Source organism: Erpetoichthys calabaricus, chromosome 9, assembly GCF_900747795.2.
Source record: "Erpetoichthys calabaricus chromosome 9, fErpCal1.3, whole genome shotgun sequence".
In the NCBI taxonomy this organism is placed as follows: Eukaryota; Metazoa; Chordata; class Cladistia; order Polypteriformes; family Polypteridae; genus Erpetoichthys; species Erpetoichthys calabaricus.
In genome coordinates, this window is record NC_041402.2 from 68,846,282 (window position 1) to 68,862,857 (window position 16,576).

Sequence of the window (16,576 nt, forward strand, 5' to 3'; positions counted from 1 at the left end):
ACCAGCTCTACACCCTTAGCAGAGTCCTGGAGGGTGCATGGGAGTTCACCCAACCAGTCTACATGTGTTTTGTGGACTTGGAAAAGGCGTTCGACCGTGTCCCTCAGGGAATCCTGTCGGGGGTGCTCCAGGAGTATGGGGTACCAGACCCCCTGATAAGGGCTGTTCGGTCCCTGTACAACCGGTGTCAGAGCTTGGTCCGCACTGCCGGCAGTAAGTCAAACCCGTTTTCAGTGAGAGTTGGACTCCGCCAGGGCTGCCCTTTGTCACCGATTCTGTTCATGTTTTATGGACAGAATTTCTAGGCGCAGCCAGGGTGTTGAGGGGGTCCGGTTTGGTGGACTCAGGATTGGGTCACTGCTTTTTGCAGATGATGTTGTCCTGTTTGCTTCATCAGGCCGTGATCTTCAGCTCTCTATGGATCGGTTCACAGCTGAGTGTGAAGCGGCTGGGATGGGAATCAGCACCTCCAAACCCGAGACCATGGTTCTCAGCTGGAAAAGGGTGGAGTGCCCTCTCAGGGTTGGGAGCGAGATCCTGCCTCAAGGGGAGGAGTTCAAGTATCTCGGGGTCTTGTTCACAAGTGAGGGAAGAATGGAGCGTGAGATCGACAGGCAGATCGGTGCAGCGTCCGCAGTGATGCGGGCTCGGCATCGGTCTGTCGTGGTGAAAAAGGAGCAGAGTCGTAAGGCAAAGCTCTCAATTTACCAGTCGATCTATGTTCCTACCCTCACCTATGGTCATGAGCTATGGGTAGTGACCGAAAGAACGAGATTGCGAATACAAGCAGCTGAAATGAGTTTTCTCCGCAGGGTGTCTGGGCTCTCCCTTAAAGATAGGGTGAGAAGCTCAGTCATCCGGGAGGGGCTCAGAGTAGAGCCGCTGCTCCTCCGTATCGAGAGGTGTCAGATGAGGTGGCTCGGGCATCTGATCAGGATGCCTCCTGGACACCTCCCTGGTGAGGTGTTCCGAGCACGTCCAACTGGGAGGAGGCCCCGGGGAAGACCCAGGACACGCTGGAGGGACTATGTCTCACGGCTGGCCTGGGAATGCCTTGGGATTCTCCCGGAAGAGCTAAAAGAAGTGGCTGGAGAGAGGGAAGTCTGGGCATCTCTGCTCAAGCTGCTGCCCCCACGACCCGACCTCAGATAAGCGAAAGAGGATGGATGGATGGATGGACATGCAGCGAGACAAACAGAACGTGCACCTTGCCAGCAGCAGCAGCAAGACAACATGATCTGACAGCATCTCCTTACTGTCCGTTCAGCCGGCCCCCCTTCACAACGTGAGCAGCGTTATACATCCTTCGAGAAAGAGGTTTAACCATGTATGGGGCCGGAAAAAAAGGACAAGTATTGTTTTTACAAAAGTTTTAAAGTCAAAGTGAAAATAATGCATATGTAACATTTCCCATGAAAATAATAATCTCTTTAAATTGTATATCCGGTAAACAAAAACCAGGGGTGAGCGAGCGAAGCAAGCAGGGGGCGGGGCCCCCTAGTTATTAAAAACAACAAAAACAATTGTTCAAAAGTGCACTGCAACAAAAATTCCATAAATAAATAATCCTTTAAAACAGTGAAAGTCCATGAAGTTAAAATCCAGAATAAAACGAGAATAAAACCAACCATACAATCATCAGGATACTGTTTCATCCGACGAGCCCATCACAACTCCCACCTCGTCTTCCCAGTTTTCCCATTGCTTGCTCAGCCAATGGAGACACAAGCAGCCGCTGTCTTCTCCAACCCAACCTGTGACTTGGCTGCTTCGTGCGGTGTCAGCCAGATTGCTCTGCCTTACTAAACTAACTGGCTGGCTTGTTCTGCCACTCTCCCCCTTCTGTCCTGTGCAGAGTCCTGTAACCTCTGCTGCCTAATTGGGTACGGGTGCAAGGAGCCGCTTCCTCAGCCACATAATTTAGGTGCCTAACTGATTAATCTGTCCACCTCCTCATGTCAATGCGGCACAGTCAGCCATTTCCCCAATTAACTGCGGAGCAAAACGCACTCATGTGCTCCCATAACCAATTGGAGTCTGCACATTTAGGGCACAATAATTTATTTAAAAATTGTCCATCTTTTTCTGAGCTGCAGACCCGATATACCACACCTGATCAGATTGAGATCTGCTGAATTTAGTGGCCAAGTCAACACCTTGAAATATTTATTATGTTCCTGAAACCATTCCTGAACAATTTTTGCTGTGTGCCAGGGAGCATTATCTTACTGAAATAGGCTACTGTCATCAGTGAATACCGTTGCCATGAAAGGGTGTACATGGTGTGCAACAATCTTTGGATATTGTTAAAGTAATATCCACATGAATGCCAAGTCACAAGGTTTCCCAGCAGAACATTGCTCAGAGCACCACACTACTTCCACTAGCTTGGTTTCTTCCCATAGCGCATCCTTTTGCCATCTCCTCCTCAGGTAAATGATGCACATGCACCTGGCTGTTCACATGATCTGCAAGAAATTCATCAGACCAGGCCACCTTCTTCCACTGCTCCATGGTCCAGTTCTGATGCTCACATGCCCATTGGTATTGCTTTCAGTGCTAGACAGGGGTTAGCATGACCACTTCGACAGGTCTCCAGCTACACAGTAGGCTGCAATGCACGGTCAGTTCTGACTTCATTCTCTCATGGTCAGCATTACGTTTTTTTAGCAATTTGTGCTACTGTAGATCTTCTGTGGGTTCACACCAGTCAAGCTTGTCTCTACTCCCCCACACACATCAATGAGCCGGGTGCACCTATGGCCCTGTTGCCAGTTCACTAGATGTACTTCCTTAGAACACTTATATACTGCATATTGGAGACACTCCACAAGACCTACTGCTTTGGAGGTGCTCTGACCCAGTCATTTAACCATTAGAAACTGGCCCTTTTCAAAGTTGCTCAGATCCTTGCACTTGCCCATTTTTCCTTCTTCCAAAACATCATCTTCAAGAACTGATTGTTAACTTGCTGCCTAAAATATCCCACCCCTTGACAGGTGCATTTCGACATGATAATCAATGATATGTACTTCACCTATCAGTGCTTTTAATGTTGTGGCTGATTGGTATAAATGTCTATAACATTTAGCAGCATGATCTTGTAACAGATTTGCATTGTTTCCTAGACAGACAGACAGACAGACAGACAGACAGACAGACAGACAGACAGACAGACAGACAGACAGACAGACAGACAGACAGACAGATAGATAGATAGATAGATAGATAGATAGATAGATAGATAGATAGATAGATACTTTTTTAATCCCAAGAGGAAATTCACATACTCCAGCAGTAGCATATATTAAATTAAATATTAAAGTAAATTCAATTAAACACAATATTAAAGAGTAATAAAAATGCAGGTAAAAACAGACAATAACTTTGGATAATGTTAACGTTTACCCCCCTTTCCCTGGGTGGAATTGAAGAGTCGCATAGTTTGGGGAAGAAACGATCTGCTCAGTCTGTCAGTGGAGCAGGACAGTGACAGCAGTCTGTCACTGAAGCTGCTCCTCTGTCTGGAGATAAAGAGAGAGTACACACTTGGTTTTACCATCAATAGACTATCCCGCCAGCACTAGGCAGTAAGTAGGAAACCACCCGAAAGAGCATGGCAGTCTCACAAACGCATGCACAAAACCTTACATAGAGCCAATTTAGAATCAAACTAACATGCACATTTTGTAGATGAGGGAAGAAAACTGGAATACTAAGAGAAAAACACACAAACAAGGGGTGAATGATTCAAACCTCATACAGGTAGCAGAAAAAGAGTAAGAGGGCCCAGAAACAAAACCCTATGTGCTGCTGTGCTGTCACTTTGCTACCCGTAGGGAAAAAATCTTCTTATAACTGCAATACATATGACAAAAATGTAGCAGCTCTAAATGCAATTTAATTAAGGTACTTGAATTTTTCCATCTATTCATTTAGTCCGATTTCAAGCCTATTGTAATCATTGTGCACCGAAGCCTAACCAAGGCAACAGAAAACAATAAAATCAGTAGGCACAGGTATGGGAATAATTCCTTACCATCAGGATTACATTATGTAAAAATGCACAGTACTAAGTCACTTAGTAGACATTACTAAAAATGTAAAACTTGTTAGTAAGTTACCTGCTCAGAAGTTTACACATCAATTTCATGAGAAAGTAAATAAAGCCCAAAGCATCCTGATAATCCTTTTGACAAATAGGTATGTGGCCTGTGAAAGGAACAAAACAAAAACAATTCAACATTAATAACAAACACTTGTTGGGACACTGATAAAAAAAAAAAGAAAGAAAAAAAAATACTACAGGAAAACAATTAAATCTTACAATTTTGCTTAGAAAATTGCACTTTTTATTTATTTTTTTAATTGTACACACATAAACACTTTCTCAAACTTATTTCATCTAATTTAGGATTTCTGGAGATACAATTATGTTTTGTAAGTGCTACAGTATTTTACAATGTTTTTTTAACATTTTATATGCATATCCACAATGTTGCACTTAAACTAACTGACATATCTAATATTTTTTAATTTTAGTGACTTAAAAATTGACACTCGATTACAAATTTCTAGGTGGTGCAGTATGTCAGTTGGGAATTCTGATTCAGCAAATTTGTGTATCATAGTCTTAGTGGATTAGCCACAACACCACGTTGTCTGTATACTATGAATGGTTTAAAGAATTACATATACAGTATGCCAGTGTTTCCCAACCTCGGTCCTGGGGGCACACTGTGGCTGTAGGTTTTTGTTCCAACCAGATTCCTAATCAGTGACAACACCTGATAACACTGATCTCATTTAATTAGCTGGTATTATTTTTCTTTTTTTCTACAGTACATTCAGAAAAGCACAGCAGCATGATTTTTACATTTATAAAAGACATTTAGAAATATTTCTGCTTTTGCTATAAATTTAACTGCTTAACTCTCTTTTGTTGATTTCATTATATTTTGCCCTTTCTCTGTGCAGTTTTTCCCCTTCGTTGTATCTTATTAATGACAATTAAAAATGAGCAGATCAGACACGCTGGTAAACAACATTGAATAATTAAAGGCTGCAAGTACTTTAGCATCAGACCCACTAAAAATAAATAAATAGTAAATAATGGATTAATTAAACAATTAGAACACCTAGAAAAGTAGAATGAAAATCAAGATGAAAATATTGTTAAAAAGAACAAAAATACATTATTCCCATAGAACTGATTGGTACACTTTAATTATATATTATATACACCAAACCTTGTTTTCTAATTTCTATATTGTTTCCAAAAAACAGAACTTGGGAAATAACACATCATTTCATTAGCCCAGAAGTCCAATTAAAAACAGAAGCTGGTTGGAACAAAAACCTGCAGCCACAGTGTGCCCCCAGGACCGAGGTTGGGAAACACTGCAGTATGCTACTGAAACAACAGGACCCACGATCCTAAAATAAAATGCAAATAATAACCAAGTTAAACTAAGGAACTGTTAATACTTATGTTTTCTAAATAGTCACTTCTTTCAGTTATGTATTTTATTCCTTCTGGTGGCTCATTCTAGAGCCGGGGTCTCCAACACATCACTTGCGAGCTACCGGTAGCTCGCAATCCCTTTCCAAGTAGCGCTCCAAAGGGTTAATGAATCGTACATAAATTTGAAAACTTGATTAGTCAAATTAGGGGTGGGCGATCTTTCCAAAAAATCATATCACAATCCTTTTAACACAAAATCACAATCTGAATTGCAATCTCTTTTCAATGTGGCATACATTTAAGAGACTCAAACTCATCAAGACCTAAGTAACACTTTATTTTAAATATCAAACAAAGTTGAATTCAATTGTTCTATCGTTTGCTAGCTAAGCAGAGGTAATGAACATGCTCTGAATCTGGCGAGTGAGTGAGGAAGGCCACTCCCCTCGGCCCGTTGCATGCATCTTGGATGCACGTAAATAAATCGGTACCGCAAGCGAACTATGATACATAGCGAAATGAGAGAAGTCGCAAAATCAACCGGAATGTTCAAGCAAATTATACAAAAAAAAAACGGATCTAAATCCATTAAGTAGTTCTCTCGTGAAGAGCGGACAGACAAAAAGACAGTGGATTTTATATACTTTGGATGTTATGTTAGTAAACCTTCAAAATAATGTGCAGTTAAAGTCTCAACAGCATTCTCAGCATTTCTGGAGCTTAGAAGAGCCAAATAACTAAAAGAATCTTCACCAAGCTACTCTGAAAATGTCTGCTTTGTTTGGGTCTCCATACCTCTGAGTCTGACATGAATGTCATGAAATCGAAGTTCAGAACAAGACTGACAGATGAACATTTAAATGACTCCATAAGAGTGAACCTAAGTGGCTCCACTCCACAATACACCTCTCTTGTTGACTCTATGCAGTGCCAGTCATCTGACTAACTTAAAAACACATCACACATGCAACTAGACATGTGAATACTCTTGTGAAGCGAAACAGTGACATGTAACAAAATGACAAATGAGTAAGTAATATCTGTGTATTTGTAATTGCATTGTTTTGTTTTGACAGCATTCATGTTTTAATTCAATGGTGTGAGATACACTAGGAAATGCATACAGACATACAAAATGCACTTGCAGGTGAACTAAATATTTTTTGTGATGTTTAAATGCAAAACGTGAGTTGTGGACACCAACATTTTGTAAATGTTCAGGCAAAACAAGCTTATTCAGTTTGTTTGGGTTGAAATAAGCTTTGCGAATAAACGTTAGAAAACATGAGTAGCTCTTAACCATTTTCATTTTGTAAAAGTAGCTCTCAGGCGAAAAAAGGTTGTAGAGAGACAGGAACGTTATTCAAACACTGCAAACAAACATTTGTCTCTTTTTCAAAAGTTTAAACTGTGCTCCATGACAAGACAGAGATGACAGTTCAGTCTCACAATTAAAAGAATGCAAACATATCTTCCTCTTCAAAGGAGCAAACAAATCAATAGGGCTGTTTGGCTTTTAAGTATGCGAAGCACCACGGCACAAAGCTGTTGAAGGCGGTAGCTCACACCCCCTCCGTCAGGAGCAGAGAGAGAGAGAGAGAGAGAGAGAGAGAGAGAGAGAGAGAGAGAGAGAGAGAGAGAGAGAGAGAGAGAGAGAGAGAGAGAGAGAGAGAGAGAGAGAGAGAGAGAGAGAGAGAGAGATAAAAAAAATCAATACGTGCCCTTCGTGCTTTTAAGTATGCGAAGCACCGTTCAGCATGTCGTTTCAGGAAGCAGCTGCAGCTGCACAAAAGATAGCAACGTGAAGATAATCTTTCAGCATTTTTAGACGAGCGTCCGTATCGTCTAGGTGTGCGAACAGCCCCCCTGCTCACACCCCCCTACGTCAGCGCAAGAGAGAGAGAGAAAGAAAAGTAAGTTGGGTAGCTTCTCAGCCATCTGCCAATAGCGTCCCTTGTATGAAATCAACTGGGCAAACCAACTGAGGAAGCATGTACCAGAAATTAAAAGACCCATTGTCTGCAGAAACCCGCAAAGCAGCGAAAAATCCGCGATATATATTTAAATATGCTTACATATAAAATCCGCAATGGAGTGAAGCCGCGAAAGGCGAAGAGCGATATAGCGAGGGATCACTGTATGTCAAGAATAAAGTCGACATGCTGACTTTATTCTCGACATTTCCACTTTAATTTTGATGCTTATGTCAAGATTAAAGTCAACATTTCCACTTTATTTTCATAATTTACTTCATAATTAAAGTAGAATGTCATAAACTAAACTTCATCCTAAAATCAATGTTTAATTTACTTGATTTTCTCAAACCCCGTCATAAGTTAATGCAGCACATTAAATGCTTTGTGTTGTGTTCCCCGACCCAGTTGTTAATTACTATGCTTCTTAAACTGACTTCCTATGCACTAAGAGGAGGCAGCAATCACCGCACAGAATCCATTCATTTCATGGTATTCCTGCTCTCTAAAAATTTAGAATGCTAAGATAAATATTGGATATCATTTTCATGATGAAATGCATTAAAGCAGGTATTAAACAAGCACGGTAGTGAGGCGGTAGTGCTGCTCCCAGGCAGTAAGGTGTCCCCAGGTGTACGTTCAGTGTAGAGACCTTTACGGCAGGTGTGACGAGGCTCCAAAAAACTGGATGTATGAATAGCTATCGCACAGGTTTAACTTAAATATTGTGTAAATGTTGGGTTTGTGATCTGCTGGTCGGAGACACGAACACAGAATTCAATGCATGTTCTTCTGAGCAGGCTTTCTTTATTGCACGCGTGCTGTCTCTATCTGACGTACCAAAACCCCAGTTCCTATCCGTCCTTTTTCTTTCTCCACATAACCAATCACCACACGATAAACGTCTTTGTGAAATTAAAACTAGTTATAAACTTAGCCCACGGAGTGTTCAGAACTTTAAAAATATCTTCGTTATACATGTTTAATTATGCCATCCATTCAGAGTTGCGCCCATCGAAGGATGAATACAAGCAAAACATACACTAGCAGGGTCAATATAGCACAACAAAACCCCACATCCTACATGACTTTGAAAGGAAACTGAAGCGCCAAGTAAACCCACCAGAAAAACATGCAAATGCAAGGCAGGCACGCCGCCGTGCCCCCATATGATTACCATGAAAATTATATCAAGTATTTATCTAAGCATTCTAAATGTTCAGAGAGCAGGAAGATCATTAAGTGAATGTATTCTGTGCGGCGATTGCTGCCGGCGCCTCCTCTTAGTGCAAGAAGAAGTCAGTTTAAGAATCACTTAACACAAAGCATTTAATGTGCTATATACCTTATGACGGGGTTTGAAAACATGTCGTCACACTATTACACAGCACCCAGGTACATTACACTGTATTGAAAACAAATAAAACAAGTACAACTTGGCTTGCAGCATTATCCAGTAGTATAGAAACAGTATTTACACATCTGACCTTTTAAAACTAAAGTATCTCCAGGATCTCTGTCCATTTTCACCACGCAGCATTCCTATGCTACCGCCCACTATTTGGTGGTGTAGCAGTGAAAAAGAGCCCTAGTGCAACAAATCTGTGTTTAGCGGTGTAGCAGTGAAAAATGTCCCCACTTGAACAGTTTCCCGCCGCGCCACGTTCCGACCGTCGTTTAGGCAATTTAAACCGGTGTTGCGGTATAAGAAAAATCCATATCATAAAAAAAATAAAAAACGGTTTTCGGTATGAACCGGTATACCACCCAGCACTACTACACAATCATGGGGAAGACTGCTGACTTGACAGTTGTCCAAAAGACGACCATTGACACCTGGCACAAGGAGGGCAAGACACAAAAGGTCATTGCTAAAGAGGCTGGCTGTTCACAGAGCTCTGTGTCCAAGCACATTAATAGAGAGGCGAAGGGAAGGACAAGATGTGGTAGAAAAAAGTGTACAAGCAATAGGGATAACCGCACCCTGGAGAGGATTGTGAAACAAAACCCATTCAAAAATGTGATGGAGATTCACAAAGAGTGGACTGCAGCTGGAGTCAGTGCTTCAAGGACCACCACGCACAGACATATGCAAGACATGGGTTTCAGCTGTCGCATTCCTTGTGTCAAGCCACTCTTGAACAAGAGACAGCGTCAGAAGCGTCTCGCCTGGGCTAAAGACAAAAAGGACTGGACTGCTGCTGAGTGGTCCAAAGTTATGTTCTCTGATGAAAGTAAATTTTGTATTTCCTTTGGAAATCAAGGTCCCAGAGTCTGGAGGAAGAGAGGAGAGGCACAGAATCCACATTGCGTGAGGTCCAGTGTAAAGTTTCCACAGTCAGTGATGGTTTGGGGTGCCATGTCATCTGCTGGTGTTGGTCCATTGTGTTTTCTGAGGTCCAAGGTCAACGCAGCCATCTACCAGGAAGTTGTAGAGTACTTCATGCTTCCTGCTGCTGACGAACTTTATGGATATGCAGATTTCATTTTCCAACAGGACCTGGCACCTGCACACAGTGCCAAAGCTACCAGTACCTGGTTTAAGGACCATGGTATCCCTGTTCTTGATTGGCCAGCAAACTCGCCTGACCTTAACCCCATAGAAAATCTATGGGGTATTGTGAAGAGGAAGATGCAATACACCAGACCCAACAATTCAGAAGAGCTGAAGGCCACTATCAGAGTAACATGGGCTCTCATAACACCTGAGCAGTGCCACAGACTGATCGACTCCATGCCACGCCGCATTGCTGCAGTAATCCAGGCCAAAGGAGCCCCAACTAAATATTGAGTGCTGTACATGCTCATACTTTTCATGTGCATACCTTTCAGTTGGCCAACATTTCTAAAAATCCTTTTTTTGCATTGGTCTTAATTGATATTCTAATTTTCCGAGATACTGAATTTGGGACTTTCATTAGTTGTCAGTCATAATCATCAACATTAAAAGAAATAAACATTTGAAATACATCAGTCTATGTGTAATGAATGAATCTAATATACAAGTTTCACTTTTTGAATGGAATTACTGAAATAAATCAACTTTGTCATGATATTCTAATTTTATGACCAGCACCTGTATATACACTCACACACATTTTATTTTATCAGATCTGCTAAAAATGACGATGCATAAATAATAATTAACCTCCTTAGCATTAAATATTTTCCTCAAAAAAACATGTAAAAAGTGCATTATTTGTCTTGAATAAAAGACATATTAAATAAATCTCACCCTTCTACTGTAAAACATGCAAAACACCAGAAGTACAAAGTCAGAAGTGTAGAAAGTATAATAATAATGATACAAATGATAATTATACTGATGAATAATAATAATAACAATAATATGAAATGAATAATAATACTAATAATGATGATTCTAATACTGTATATACTTTCAAAATATGTTTTTTATGAGGTATATCTTTGAACAGGAAAGCTGCTTAGGGGTACAGTCATTTACAAGTGTCAGCTCAGCATAACAGTTTATCTCAACAACAATTCTTCAAGAAATAATTTCAAGTAAGTAAGCAGATCATGGCTGTCAACATTGTTCACTTTTATTCCTGGCTGTCCTGCAAAATCAAAATGAGGTGGTGCTGGTTTATTTGAAGTAGGGTCAACAGAAATTCAAACGTGAGTGTCACTTTCGCGTTCGTCAGAATCACTTTCAGTTTCATTGTCTATTTCAATTTCACTGCTTGAAGAAAGATTCAGTTTGTCATCACCACTGATGAGAGGTTCCTCAGCATCACTGCTCACATCACTGTCAAGACCGTGCAACACCTGGGCTGCTGGAAAATGTTTCTTAGGAGACGCCATTATGAGGCTAAGAGAAGATGCGTCTACTCCTTTGCCTTAGTAATGCTTCGGCCTGATGCTTACATAAGGCACACCGGTACAGTTGCTTGAGTAATGCTTGGGACTAATGCTGTTAGCACTTTTACAGCCCAAGTAATCCTTGGGTCTAATGCTAATTTAATTTAAAAACAGAAAAACACATAGACTCATCATTATGCTACAGAAAATTGTAAAGTTAAAATACAGTGCCTTCAGAAAGTATTCAGACCACTTTCATTTTTTACCGATTTTGGTCCTATGCTAAAATCATTTATATTCATTTTTTCTCTCATCAAGCAACAGTCAATATCTCAGAATGACATATTAAAAATAAACAGAATCTCACACTGACACAAATATTCAGACCCTTTACTATGACATTTGAAATTTGGCTCAGATGCATCTCACTCTATAGATCATTGATGAGATGTTTCTACATCTTTTTACAAGTCCACCAGGTCAATATAGTTGATTGTGAATGAAAAGGAAAGGCACAGAACTGTATATCAGGTCTCACAGATGATAATGTGCAACACAGTAAAAACCAAGCTCAGAGGCCAGTACGGTGATGATGCACATATCTGGGTAAGGTCGAACAAAAAAATTCTACATCATTGAATGTTCCCAAGAGGCCAGTGGCCACTATAATTGGATCATTAAATGGAACAAGTGTAGGACAACTATGACTCTTCATAGAGCTGGCTATCCAGCCAAACTGAGCAACAATCGGAGAAGGACCTCTTGGTAAGAACACAACAATCACTCTAGCTGATCTCCAGAGAACCCATATGGAGATGGAAGAATGGAGTTTGTTTGTTCTCCCCGTGTCTGTGTGCACTTCTTCCCGCACTCAATACTAAATTGGCTTGGTGTGTGTGTGTTTGTGTTTTTGCCCTGTGATAGACTGGCGGCCTGTCCAGGGTTTGTTCCTACCTTGTGCCCTATGCAAGCTGGGATATTCTCCAGCACCCCCACGGCCCTGGTCTGGGCTAAGCAGGTTAGAAAATGACTGATGTTTCTGAGGTATTGAGTGGTGTTTGATGAGGGGGAAAAATGAATTTAAACAATTTTAGCACAAGGCTACAGCATAACAAAATGTGTAGAAAATGAAGAAGTCTGAATACTTTCTGAAGGTACTGTAACGTAAGCACTATGAGTATGTGCCATAATATAGATGATATTGCTGCCACCTTCGACAGTTAAAGAAATCTCTCATTTTTATTTTCTTTTACATGTTTTAGCACAGTGCTTTGAAAACTCTGCCCGAAAGAGTACTTCAACTAAACACGAACTTCACTGAGAAAAAAAAACAAATATTAGGCAAAATTTGTTTTAAATGCCATTATCTTTTCAGTGTATTTACACAGTTTACTAACAGCATGAGAATCTGAAGTAAAGAAAAGCTCTACTATACAATCACACTCAAACAATTCCATATAGCTTGCAATCCACAATCACACCTTGTTGGCTAAATATCTTCAGCTACGATCTTTAATGTTAGGTGATTTTCCCATTTCTTAGTGAAATTTTTTATTAAAATTTCCACTGAGTTAGTTTTTTTTCCTATTGTGTTAACCGGCTTACAGAAAGGTTATTTTTTATTAATGTAATATGATGAAAAAGACATACATCTATAATTCAGGGTCACTAAATAAGTGGGGTTTGGTGAGGATGCTGAAAATACTATCTGGACATCCACAAAAAGGTTCTACAAAGCCATTCAATTTCCAGTGAAGGATAAAGTACTCAAATGATTATTTAAATAAAAGTACAAATAAACGAGCAAAAATGTACTCCAGTAAAAGTTAAAGTACCCCATTTACCTTTCTACTTAGGTAAAAGTAAAGTATTTGTTTGAAAATATACTTAAAGTATTAATATAAAATCCATCCATCAATCCATTTTCAAACCCGCTGAATCCGAACACAGGGTCACGGGGGTCTGCTGGAGCCAATCCCAGCCAACACAGGGCACAAGGCAGGAACCAATCCCGGGCAGGGTGCCAACCCACCGCAGATTAATATAAAACTACTTGTCAAATGTATTCCCTAATTCAAAGTATAATACAGTGTTTGGAGTGCCTAGTGAATGTTTTATTTTGTTAAATACAAAAATAGTTAAATAAATAATTAACAATGATGCAGATTATGCTGATAAATGTATTAGTTTAATATATTTATATATTCGATTTAAAACAATTCCAATAGTGAATTGTACAAAATAATGAATACATTCAATATAAATGTGTTGTTATTGTATTGTATTATGATGATTTAGTTCTAAATAAAACAAATTCTTTATCAAATGGGTTCTACTTTCACTTGCACTTTAAATGAGTAAATGAAAGACACCATCAGGCATGCGCATTAAACCTATTAAGCTTTGTAATATGAGGACCAAAGAAGTGTATTATTATCATAATTGCAACAGAGACATAAACTGACAAATAACAATGGCCATAAAATAAAAAAGTAAATGATTTGGTTTAGTTTCAAGCATCTTTTCGTACATTAACATTACTAAAAGAGAAAAGTGGGAGACCAATGCATTGTTCAAAAACAACACTCTGTTTATTTATATTCCAAATATGTTTATTCAGAGATGGGTCATGGCGCAGCTAGAGCCTATCCCAGCAACTAACATGTACAAGGCAAGAATGATCTGCCATGGTAAACTGGTAAAACCTATGCCATGAAAATAAAACAGTAATTGCACCTAATAGTTGAACCTCAGATCCAGAAGGAACAATGCAGAGTCCCTTTAGGCCATGGAATAGTGGGCAAAGTTCTTCATCTTCCAGAAATATTGTCAATCCTGTGTTCATATGCTTTGTAGATATGGAAAAACCGTAAGACCACATACATGACAGTTTGGGGCTCCAGGGCCATTGCTGAATGCCATTTGCTCTCTTTATTTGAGAAGAGCTGTGATAACATACTTGACATTATCTTGAGTCTGTTCAATATGGGCGATATAGTGCATCTTGTCTAGTCTCCTATTCATGATTTTTTATGTACAGGACATCAACACACAGTTGAAAATGGAAGAGTATCCAGTTTGTGAATGTAATGGTTACATCTCTGATGTTTGCATCATACTCTGATCTATAGTGTGCATTGGAATGGTTAGTCAGCAAGTATGTGCTGTGGGAAAAACTGGCCATGAGACTAACTAATGAATTCTTGAGACAGCATCAGCTTTTGCATACAATGACTCGGACCATGATGGTGAAGCAAGAGTTAGGTTACTGAATGAAGCATTTAATTTACCAGTCATTCTCCATCCTCTGTTATAGAGAGAGGTTCTGGGTAGTAACCAAACAGTGACATTACAGGTACAAGAAGCTTAAAAAAAATATACCTGTGCAGGGTTACTATTCCATAATAAGGTGAGGAGCTAAGTCATACTGGAGGAGTTCAGAGTAAAGCCATTTCTTAACGAAAGGAGTTGCTTGATAAAGTTTGAGCATGTAGAATGGAGTGCCCCTCTTAGCATCTCCCATGGAGGGTGTTCAAGGAATGGTCCAATGTTTGAACATCGTTCAAGGGAATAGTCCAATGGTTAAAACATGTTTGAAGTCACACTGGAGGGACTGTACCTCACAGCTGACCTGGAGGCATCTGAAAATTCCCCAGCAATGATTAGAAGTAGCTGCTGGGGAAAAGATGGCTTGGTGAGGCAATCTCAGCGTGTTGCTACCATAATGTTTATTAGGATGAGTGAAGTGAAAATGATGATGATGAATAGTGAAATGGGATAATATCATAAAAGATGACTGTAAGAGCCAATCTTAGAAATTCAGTGCTAATGTTAAATCTACATAAGTGTCTGCTAATTTGAACAAAATATCAATTTTACATTGTGCTGTTAGCATATAAGGAAATAGTTCACATACAGTGCATTTTTATTCTTTAGCCTGCTTACCTATGGGCTTTTATAAGAGGAAATAAATAAAAACATTTTTTTCATTTCCCTGTTAACAAGACAATTTACAAATAGATTATCAGCAAGATAATAATTGCAATACTCATATAACAAGGCAGTAGGGAAAAAGACTGACCTGAAATACAGAGGATGCTTCAGAATGGTTCAAGTAATATCGTGTTGTGTGGTTAATGATGGATTTTTCCAGAATAAGGAATATTTTCAGAGAATGTTAAAGCTTTGGGAAAATACACTTGTACATTTTCAAAAGTTTCATTTTGTCATTTCTTGAAAAATAAGGATTGCCATTTTGCTTTACATCTAGCTGTCTCCAATAGCTTTTGCCTAACTTGGAATTAAAGGTAATAATAAATTTAATAACACATTTTATTCCTTCTGTTACTCCCCATTGATACTTCAGTTTTACCAAACGTTCTGCCTTATGCAAATCTTGAGAACTTCAGGCACAGAAATACAATATCAGTAATCACTGGGTACACTCTCTCAAAATGGAAAAACTAAAAGAGTGCCCAATTAACTGAACACACATAACTTTGAGATGTGGGAAGAAACTACATTACCCACAAAAATCAATATGGACACATGAAGACAAAAGATTGACCACTCCAGGGACTGAACCCTGGGTCCAGGAAGCAAAATTAGCCACTTTCAAACCCTGTAAGTTAAATCTAAGAAGAAAACTTACTATAAAAAAAGCATGTTTTTGTTACAAGTTATACAAAGTGGTAATGTCCTCTTTCTAGCAACTGCAACGATAGAATTCATTTAGGGCAAAACCCACCCACCCACCCACCCACTCACTCACTCACTCACTCACTCACTCACTCACGTCTGTCCGAAGCCGAATGCGCAGTCGCCTTCTGCGCACGTCCGAAGCCGAATGCGCAGTCGCCTTCTGCGCAGCTGCCCGAAAAACCTTACAAGACCGACATTGCAGCAGGCGGCGGATTTACGGCCGCAAAAATGCAAAGAGAAAGGCGACTTTGATTAAAGCTGTAGAGGCCTGAAAGGCGATTTCGACTACAGCTCCAGGCCTAATTACGCATTCATTCAATACACCTATATCAGGTTTGTGGTGCTTATACTTATTACTATTGCACTAATGCCCGTTTAATCTTACGTTGTCGAAACGGGGTCTTTGTGTAGTCATTAAATAAAAATGCACCAAGCATATGTTTAAAGCTGAGGCATCCTTGCTGTGCCTTAGATCTGGGGTTAAAATTAAGACATTACATCATTTAATAACAAGCACAATCAACGTTTCAATAATAAAGATATCTCAGGAAGGCACAATTTCACACAGAAAAATACATATTTCTTTTCAGCCACACAGTGGTACATCATCAAACTG

The 16,576-nt window shown here is 39.7% G+C and overlaps 1 protein-coding gene across 2 annotated transcripts in view; it reads right to left on the bottom strand.

Annotated features, from left to right (window-relative positions):
• dok4 (docking protein 4) overlaps positions 1-16,576 on the bottom strand; it is a 263,114-nt gene that overhangs the window by 142,990 nt on the left and 103,548 nt on the right. For both annotated transcript variants that reach the window (XM_051932134.1, XM_028809691.2), the window contains exon 2: positions 4,125-4,212. The gene's annotated coding sequence lies outside the window, so the exon portion shown is untranslated. The remainder of the gene's footprint in view (positions 1-4,124; positions 4,213-16,576) is intronic.